The sequence below is a fragment of the Cyprinus carpio genome, chromosome A12, assembly GCF_018340385.1.
Source record: "Cyprinus carpio isolate SPL01 chromosome A12, ASM1834038v1, whole genome shotgun sequence".
Lineage (NCBI taxonomy): Eukaryota > Metazoa > Chordata > Actinopteri > Cypriniformes > Cyprinidae > Cyprinus > Cyprinus carpio.
This window is the reverse complement of record NC_056583.1, coordinates 8,044,399-8,054,440: the sequence shown is the minus strand read 5'-3', so window position 1 is coordinate 8,054,440 and position 10,042 is coordinate 8,044,399. Positions and strand designations below refer to the sequence as shown.

Sequence of the window (10,042 nt, the reverse complement as noted above, 5' to 3'; positions counted from 1 at the left end):
ACAACCTAGTATGAGAGCCTGTTCTAGTACACCTCCAAAACAAAATCAAGACCTTGTAAAAGAGCATAATAGGACCCCTTTAAGCTAAGAGTAAGGGCGAAGTGGACCTCATATTGTAGAGCATGATGTTGCCATATATAAAGGTTTAAAAATAAAAAATGTTGCCACATTCAAATAAAGATTTTAAAATGCAGGCTAAGTGTCACTAATTAAACAAGTATATGTTCAGCTAATTGTCAGCCTCTTACATGTATGCTTCTCATAAACAATTAGTATGCATATAAACAGCCTTTTAATTAACAGAGTAGAATAATCATGGCTGACAGTAATACATGCAAACGTAAAAAAAAAAAAGAAAAAAAAAGAAAAGAAACTGGACGCGAGAACAGCTGTTACTTCTTGCCCAACTGGTTCATGAAAACAAGGATATAATCAAAGGAAAATTTGTTGGGATAACCTCCAAAACCAAAGGCGATAACTTTTTTAAATGTAATTATCATCAAATGTTTTTAAAATGTTTACATTCAGAGGCAGATTGCCGGCAACAGCCATTTCAGGATAGTTTGTGGTTTGATCTTAGTGACTTAGGAGTCCTCTTCACTACTCCTAACCTTTCACAGATTTAGGAGCTAGTTTTAGAGCTAAAACGCTTTGTGAAATACTCTTAGAGCAAAAATTTAGGAGTCCTAAATTTAGGATTGACACGCCCATTATTTTTAAGATTTTCTCCTAAATCGGCACCTTGAGCTACTTTTAGCCTTAATATGTTTTGTGAATACGGGCCCAGAGTTTGAAATAGTAATTTCGAATATTTTCATGCATCTTACAGTAGAGCACATAGCCTACATTTAACAAATGAATGCACACTGGTGCTGGTAAAATAAATAAATAAATATACAAAGAAAGAAAGAAATCGTAATACCATGTGTAACCAAGGTTTCTGTCTATATTTAAACTTGGCTTGCATTTGCTTTGCATTTATTGTAATTTCAGACATAGTTACTTAATTTAATTAGCTTTTATTGGGTGCACCAAAAATTCTTTGCATTTGTATTTCTAATGAATTTCCTATGGCGGTAATTTTAAAGGGGCCATGTAATGCGATTTCAAGTTTTCCTTTCTCTTTGGAGTGTTACAAGCTGATTGTGCATAGATAAGATCCCTGAAGTTGCAAAGACTAAAGTCTCAAAACCAAAGAGATATTCTTTGATATCAAAGTTAAGACTCTGCCACGCCCCCCTAAAATGGTTCACTCAAACAAGCCCCCACACGTCTACGTCACCATGTGGAAATATTTGCATAATGCTGCCCAAATGTTCACGCAAAGAAAGAAGGCGTGGTTTCAGTAACCGCAGTTGGTGTTGAAGAAGTCATGTCAGGGAGATGCTGGGTGTATCTAGGCGAAAGCAAAAGCACTTTATTTGGCCTTCCGAAAGTAGATGCATTTAGGAATCTTTAAGATTACTTATAACAGAACAGCAACACATTTTATGGACAACCGTTTCGTGAACCTAGGAGAGGAGGTAATTCTGACTTTGCTACGACAATCTGGCGTTTCTGAATCAGCTACTGTAAGTATGTTTTTTTATTAGTTTAAGTATTTGCTATTGACTGTTCAAATGTCGTGTGTGCGTGTGTGTGAAAGAGAGAGACAGGGTCACGTCACAGAGTCAGCTGTCTTAACCATCTGTGGCTTGTGTAGTGCAAACACATAGGAGCTTCATCACTGTGTTTGTCACACGACTCTGTTCCCCTTTAGGGGCTTGAACTGATGGTAAAACTAATGACATTATTAACTGTCTTTACATTTATTTTGAAAGATGGAGCTCACGATTATGGAAAGGGGCCTTACATTCCTGATGAGTGCTTGCGGTGTAGGGCCAATCACAATGCACTGGGTCAGTTGGCCAATCAGAGCAGACTGTGAATGTCGGAAGGGGGCGCTTTGCTGAAACCAATGCGTTTGAGAGAGGCGGGCATAGAGGAACTACAATAATGTACAGTATTTGAAATATAATGTGTTTTTTGAACATTAAAGCATGTCAACATATTCTGCTACACCAAATTCACAAAATAATAATCTTTAAAAAAAACATAATATGACCCCTTAAAGACCATGCTATCAATGGGTGACACCACACAGTTAATATTGCCATCTATCGACTTTTTTGAGGAATACATTTTGACAAACATATAACTGTATACCATTTTCAGTTGTTTAGGCTTACTGGCTTTTTATCCTCAGTGCCTTTCAAAACTTGTATCTGGTATCGTTTGCAGAAAAAAAGTTGCTTTGCCATTTCAAGTTTATTTCTTAACATAGTAGGCCGTCTTTCAGCCAATCAGCTGCAAAGAATCTTGTTGTCATGACAACAAATTGGAGCTTGCTGCAGCTGCCCTTTGTTGCCTTCTCAGTAGAAAGGACCAAATGATTATTAATCTATGGTGTCACAGACCACTCTTATGTCTGTAGAACTCCTGATAGAACGATAGAAGTCGCTACAGAGGTAAGTAAGGTCTTCTAAAGCTGATAAGAGAGAAAAGAGAAAACATACAGAAACCTACTTCAAAAACATTTGATTGTCCAAGAAGTATTTATACTCAAATTATTGGTGTTATTATATCTTGAATTAACTCGTTAACTGTTTTCTTCTGTTTAAACAACAAACTACAACTTTTGAATAAAGGTTAAAAGATGCCTGAATCTTTCTTGAGAAAAATAGGTTGTTAGTATAAAACTTAAAATTAACACTATTGTTTTTATTTAAAAAATTTTATATTAAAACTACAAACTGCAAATTTGAACATGGAAAGGAGCCCGAATCTTTCTTGGGATGATTTTCAATTTCAGGTAAGAAAAAGTACCTATTTTTTTAAATTGTTAATAGTATTCATAATTAACTATATTGTTGTGTGGTTGTGTGTGTGTGTGTGTGTGTGTGTTTTGTATTAAAACAAAACAAACAAACTGCAACATCTGAATGAAGGTGGAAAGCAGCCTGAATCTTTCTTGGGATGATTTTCAATTTCAGGTAAGAAAAAGTACCTGTTTTTTAAGTTGTTAACAGAACTCATAATTAACTATATTGTTTTGTGTGTGTGTGTGTTTTGTATTGAAACAAACTGCAACATCTGAATGAAGGTGGAAAGCAGCCTGAATCTTTCTAAGGATGATTTTCAATTTTAGGTAAGAAAAAGTACCTGTTTTTTAAGTTGTTAACAGAACTCATAATTAACTACATTGTTTTGTGTGTGTGTGTGTGTGTTTTGTATTGAAACAAACTGCAACATCTGAATGAAGGGGCAAGGCAGCCTGGATCTTTCTAAGGATGATTTTCAATTTTAGGTAAATAAAAGTACTTTTTTTTAGTTTGTTTTTAAAATTCATAATTAACCTTTTTTTTTTTTTTTTTTGGTATTGAAACAACAAATTGCAATTGCAAAAAATTTGAATGGACCATGGAAAGTGACCTGAATTTTTCTTCAGGTAAGAAAAATTACCTATTTTCAGGTTGTTAATAGAACTCATAATTGACGCTATTGTGTTTTTGTTGTTTGTTTGTTTCTTTTTATGTATTGAAACAGCAAACTGCAAAATTTGAATGAAAATGGAAAGCATCTTGAAGGATGCTTCAATCTTTCTTCAGTTTCAATTTCAATTCTGCAGGATTTCCAGAAGACGTGCATGTCAGGTTATTTTAACGTCATCATATATTTGTCTTTGAAGAGTTTCCGAACTACGAAGAACAGTAATACCAAACCTTCACTTGTTAAAAAGTTTTTTTTTTTTTTTTTTTTTTAAATGAATAGGTTTCCCTACCAGATGGACAACATATATGCACAATTGCCATTAGAAATTGTGTACAACATTAAGCATTAATTAAGCATTAAGTATTTGGGCATATTGCAGTAATATGATTACATTTACCCTATAAAGCCTGTATCAGTTTTGAAATGTGAATTTATAAGACCTCTAAATGATCAGCATGATCAGAACTTTGCTGAAAAACCTGTTGCACACGATCTACTACATGCCTTGTGTTGTCCACTTGATTATGTCTTCTGATTAAGTTCATATTTTTTTAGCAAGTGAAAGACCTTTTTGTATCATTCTAAAATGTCCACCTTAATTTTTATGAAGTAAATGTTATAACATTCTAACATTTACTAGACTGAAGCAACTTAGGTTTACTTGATTATACATAATTATTATTATTATTATTATTTTTTTTTTAGAAAAATCATGTTAATATGTGAGTTTCAAATGATAAATTATCATATTGCTTTGTATTATGTTTTGGTCCTCACAATAAAGACTTCAGAGTTTTGATCAAAGTTAAGCATTATATAACATCTTGCAAACGTATTATTGTGAAATGCAGAGAGATAACTGATATTTATATGCATTTTATGTTAGTAGTCTGCTGTGTTAAAAAGACTTGTATTGTATTACAAACTATCAGAAATTCTTCTTACTCTTTTGACCATATAAATATCAGCAAGTGCACCAAACTGCATATTTTTGGGACTCTGAATAAAGGTTTTGCTCCTCCTTCACTATCCATATTCTCATTGTTATATTATATGAGCTATAAAACACTTATGTGTCAAATATTATACGCAACATAAAACACAAACCTTTCCTTTAAACTGATCCATTAAAAAATCTGACTATAATTTTGTGTATCAGGCTATTTAGTTAGAAATTAATTGTTGGATCCTTAAAACCTCAAATTGAGGTGTATGATTGATTCAGCCCAAAAATCTAACTTCAGCCAGGGAGCCAAAGTTGGCAACCATTATATTTGTTCTAAATCGTTGTTAATGTACATAATGACTTCACTTTAAATGTCCCAGAAGAAAAAATGAATACATTAAAAAAAAAAATTAGAAATCTCTTCTATAACTTTTTAAATGTCCATACAGTGGATAATAATGGGCACAAACTTTAAACCCATATACTATACAATCACAATCGTATACACTCACTAAACAAAGAGTGACAGCTTTTTTTAGTGGTAATGAGCAGAAGCTTTCTAGTCTATGATCCATTTAAAATGTAGAACTTTGTTTTTCAGCCACACATGAGTTAACATGAGATAAGCCTACTCCTCATCTGAATTAGAAAAAAGGTGCTTCTAGTCTTCAGTGATGCAAGAACGTTTGAGCATACAAGTAATCTCTGAGCAAAAGCAGAGCCAATTCATAAAAAAACAATGTATATTTAAAAGCACACATCCAGTTTTGTGTGAATGAAGGAAATCCACTTGCGAGTGGAGATTCGTGCTCGCGCATTACATGGATAACGTAACATTATGCGCTCTCGATATCTGTCAAATATCACGCTATAGAAACCGCCTAAAATTAAGTATAAAGAGGAGAAGAAAGCGGCCCTAGGCAGCTACACATGCCAGGATCCGCCACTGCCAGATGCAGTTAGAAATTTATTAAAAACAAGTCTATCGCAAGACATCTAGGGGGGTTGGGGGGGGGCACCTGGGGTGGCCAGCCAAATTTCAGGGGGGGCCGGTGCCACCCCTGGCCACCACGTAGACACGCCTCTGCCTCTTCCCAATACCCCATAGATTTTCTATGGGCTTAAGGTCAGGCGAGTTTGCTGGCCAATTAAGAACAGGGATACCATGGTCCTTAAACCAGGTACTGGAAGCTTTGGCACTGTGTGCAGGTGCCAAGTCCTGTTGGAAAATGAAATCTGCATCTCCATAAAGTTGGTCAGCAGCAGGAAGCATGAAGTGCTCTAAAACTTCCTGGTATACGGCTGTGTTGACCTTGGACCTCAGAAAACACAGTGGACCAACACCAGCGGATGACATGCCACCGCAAACCATCACTGACTGTGGAAACTTTACACTGGACCTCAAGAAATTTGGATTTTGTGCCTCTCCTCTCTTCCTCCAGACTCTGGGACCCTGGTATACAAAGGAAATGCAAAATTTACTTTCATCAGAGCACATAACTTTGGACTACTCAGCAGGAGTCCAGTCCTTTTTGAAGCAAGACACTTCTGACGCTGTCTGTTGTTCAAGAGTGGCTTGACACAAGGAATGCGACAGCTGAAACCCATGTCTTGCATACGTCTTTGTGTAGTGGTTCTTGAAGCACTGACTCCAGCTGCAGTCCACTCTTTGTGAGTCTCCCCCACATTTTTGAATGGGTTTTGTTTCACAATCCTCTCCAGGGTGCGGTTATCCCTATTGCTTGTACACTTTTTTCTATCATATCTTTTCCTTCCCTTCGCCTCTCTATTAATGTGCTTGGACACAGAGCTCTGTGAACAGCCAGCCTCTTTTGCAATGACCTTTTGTGTCTTGCCTTCCTTGTGCAAGGTGTCAATGGTCATCTTTTGGACAACTGTCAATTCAGCAGTCTTCCCCATGATTGTGTAGCCTACAGAACTAGACTGAGAGACCATTTAAAGGCTTTGCAGGTGTTTTGAGTTAATAAACTGATTAGAGTGTGGCACCAGGTGTCTTCAATATTGAACCTTTTCACAATATTCTAATTTTCTGAGATACTGAATTTGGGATTTTCCTTAGTCTTCAGTTATAAACATCAAAATTAAAATAAATAAACATTTGAAATATATCAGTCTGTGTGTAATGAATAAATATAATATACAAGTTTCACTTTTTGATGAATAAATATAATATACAAGTTTCACTTTTTGAATGGAATTAGTGAAATAAATCAACTTTTTGATGATATTCTAATTATATGACCAGCACCTGTAGGTTGTCAGACTTATGTTCCCATTATGTTGTTGTTTTTCGTCTATGTGCTGCCCAGTGCCCATGTCATAGTTCACCCTTTTGTTTCCTTATGCCTTTATTTAGTTGTTTCTGTTCCTGTCCTCCATTGTTTCATTATTAGTTCATAAGTCTCCACCTGTGTTTAATTTACTCCCTATTACTTAAGCCCTGTATTGTTTCCAGTCTAGCGTCTGATATTGAATGTCAATGTTGTGTCTCCTATGTGCCTTTGTCTGCTTTTAGTTACCCCGTGTTGGATTAATAAAGACTGTTTACTTTGAGTTCAGCCCACGTCTCCTTGTTCTTCGTTTCGCCATAGAAGGCAACCGTGATACAAGTGTGATGTGAGGGTGAGTAAATTATCATTATTATTCTTTGAGTGGTTTATCCTTTTAAAAACCCATTTATTTTAATGATAACTGACATTCAGCTTATACCTGTCACAATACAGAAGGAGACCACAAGAGAGATGAACAGGTAAGGTTCAAGATGTGTTTATTCACAGATCTTTACAATGAGAAGCAAAGGCGGGAAAGCGGTAAGCACAGATCTATATATAGACTTGTAGGTTTAGCTCCGTAGCATTAACAGTTCTTTCCGTTTCCTTAGCAGGACCATCAAAGGGGATTCTCAGGATGAAGATGATGATGAGAAAAAGATCCCTAAAGTAAGTCTAGCAGCAGGTGATGGAGTCCTGTTGAGACTTCGAATCCAGACAAAGTGAATGAGAATTGGAAGTGAATATGTATTGGTCTTGATGGGGCGGTGACAGATGCGGATAATTAGAACTCAGGTGATTGGGATCTTGCTGGACTGGTGAGAGGGTTTGACGAAGCTGCTGTTTCCGTGACAATACCGTGTTGCTGGACAGCTTCCAAATGTACCAAACTTCTCACTTACTGTAAGAGCTCTGCACACTACCATGTGTTTTCCATTGACAAACTGAACTAACTAGGGATGTAATGATTCACTCAAATCACAATGCAATATGATTCATGATACTGATTTCACAATACGATTTTCTTTTTTTTTCTTTTTTTTACAAAATTAGATTTAGAACAAATTATAAATGAAAAGATGTCCTTTCATTATTGCCTGGACAAAATGCTGAAAGGGGTCCTATTATACTTTCTCACTTTTTCAACTTTAGTTAGTCTGTAATGTTGCTGTTTGCGCATTAAAAAGATCTGCAAAGTTACAAAGCTCAAAGTCCACTTTAAAAGGAAATATTTTATTTAACAGAAATAACTTCAAAAACTACAATGAATGACTCGTTTGGATTACAATGCATATTTTCTGGGATTTGTGGTATCACAAAAACCGACGAATGGGACGAGACCTGGTTGAGCTGCACTAGAGAAGGCAACGAGTGTTATCACTATGTCGCAGACACATTTGTTTTCCCAAGGCAGACGAAATTAGTGGTTACAATCATCCAGGTTTAAATCGCGCTCAAATTGATTTGATACAATATTTACACTGAAGCTTGCAGGCGGTTATGGTAAGGGGCATGACATTTCCCAACCTGCCGAGAGGTGCCAGTCACAACACACATTGGCCCAGCTAACCATTCAACAGCACATTTCATATTTCAGAAGGCGGCCCTTCATTTGAAGAGAGGTGTTGTAATAATGTAAAATATGTGAAAAATAATGTGTTTTTCAAACAACCTAGTATGAGAGCCTGTTCAAGCACACCTTCAAAACAAAATCAAGACTTTGTAAAAGAGCATAATAGGACCCCTTGAATGTTTCTTTGTGAAACTGAAATGTGACATTTTAAAATAAACCCCAAATTAAATAAATAACACAAATAAAATAAACCTCTTCATATAAACATAAGCCTTTGCCAGTGCTCTTTCCATTCAGTTATAGGCAACTACTGTATTTTAATCATGATCTAAACAAAGATCAGGGCTCGCAAAATTTCAAAATCACTGGTAGCCCTTTGGGCAGACATTCTTCAGATTTTGGTAGCCCAAAATGAATTTAAGTAGCCAAAAAAAAAAAAAAAGACGTTTGATGAAATTCCCTACAGACAAATCAGCATGATTAAAAACTTCAGTGATTGCTTTTTTTCTTTAAATAACAAGTCAAGAGAGTAGGGGTGCAACAAATCACAAAACCCACGGCTTGAATAATATTGCATTATCATATCATAAACAAACTAAGGATTTGGCTGTGCTTTTTCCATTTACAATCAGAGTCAACCACTGCAAATTTGAAGCAAAAACATAATGGTCTGATTTTAGCTTTGTGAATGAGACGCAAACGTCACTCTCTGACAGCAGGTGCCACTAATGGAACAGCAGGTATTTATAGGCTGCTGCCTCTTTAAGACCGAATGCATGGCTCCAATACAATGATGCGCTTGAGATTTCTTTCACCACTGTTTACATTCACTTAAAACATAAGCGACTGTGTTTACAAGAATACTTGCCGAGAGTTATTTTGTGTGTATGTGTTGATTCAGATGCAAGGATATGCGAAAGAGGAATCAATTCTGTGTATGTGCATTGTCTGAAACGCAGCTGTCTGTGTGCACTTTGAATCAGCGCGCGCAGCTCCGAATGCGTGTGAATGGTTTCAAACACTTTAATTTTTAAATAAGTAAGACTTAGAAACACACGCAAACAATCAACTATGATCTGTTTTACCCCTAAAAGCTAGTGAACAACGCAAATCAAGGAAGGAATTTTATATCATTGTTTAAGATAGCCCGTAGGGCAGGGCAGTGATATATTTTGGTAGCCCAAATGGAAAACCCAATAGCCAGGGGATGTCGGGCTAGTGATTTTACAATCCCTGAAGATGCTTAATAGATGCTGCATGAGCATTTTTTTTATCTAAATTAGATTGTATAATTTCAAAATCTGAAGCAAAGTCAGAATGGTCTGACTTTGTGAAATTATGCTACATAAAACATCTGAACAACACAGAAACAGCAAAGGGGCTGAATGAGACGCAAACTCACTTTCTGACAGCAGGTGGCGCTTATGGATCAGCAGCAATACAGCGTTTCCATGGTTACTGCTGTAAAAACAGCAGTGCTGCCCTTATGAACACTGCTTTAAAGGCACAGTATGTGACACTGTGTCTACATTAGAGGTCTGCAAGCCCGTCGGGTCCCAACGGGGCTCGGGTCAGACTCTGGCTCATTTAGCTAATCTCCTTTTATTGTGCCCATATATGCGGAGAGCACACATAGGCTACTGTATGAAATACTGTTATATCGATTATATTATAAATATTATAGCCTACATCGCCTATGCA

At 36.4% G+C, this 10,042-nt stretch overlaps 2 long non-coding RNA genes across 3 annotated transcripts; both read left to right on the top strand.

Moving 5' to 3' along the window:
* The first annotated feature begins 2,480 nt into the window (after positions 1-2,480).
* On the top strand, positions 2,481-7,949 carry LOC122147105. 2 transcript variants are annotated; one of them, XR_006161422.1, is made up of 4 exons: positions 2,481-2,507; positions 7,014-7,120; positions 7,222-7,247; positions 7,380-7,949. It is a non-coding gene; the product is annotated as an uncharacterized LOC122147105 (long non-coding RNA). The 2 variants fall into 2 exon arrangements; XR_006161421.1 differs by lacking the exon at positions 2,481-2,507 and having other exon boundaries at positions 6,719-7,120.
* Positions 3,014-4,502, top strand: LOC109053358. The gene is made up of 3 exons (XR_006161423.1): positions 3,014-3,487; positions 3,586-3,692; positions 3,811-4,502. It is a non-coding gene; the product is annotated as an uncharacterized LOC109053358 (long non-coding RNA).
* Positions 7,950-10,042: the final 2,093 nt, after the last annotated feature.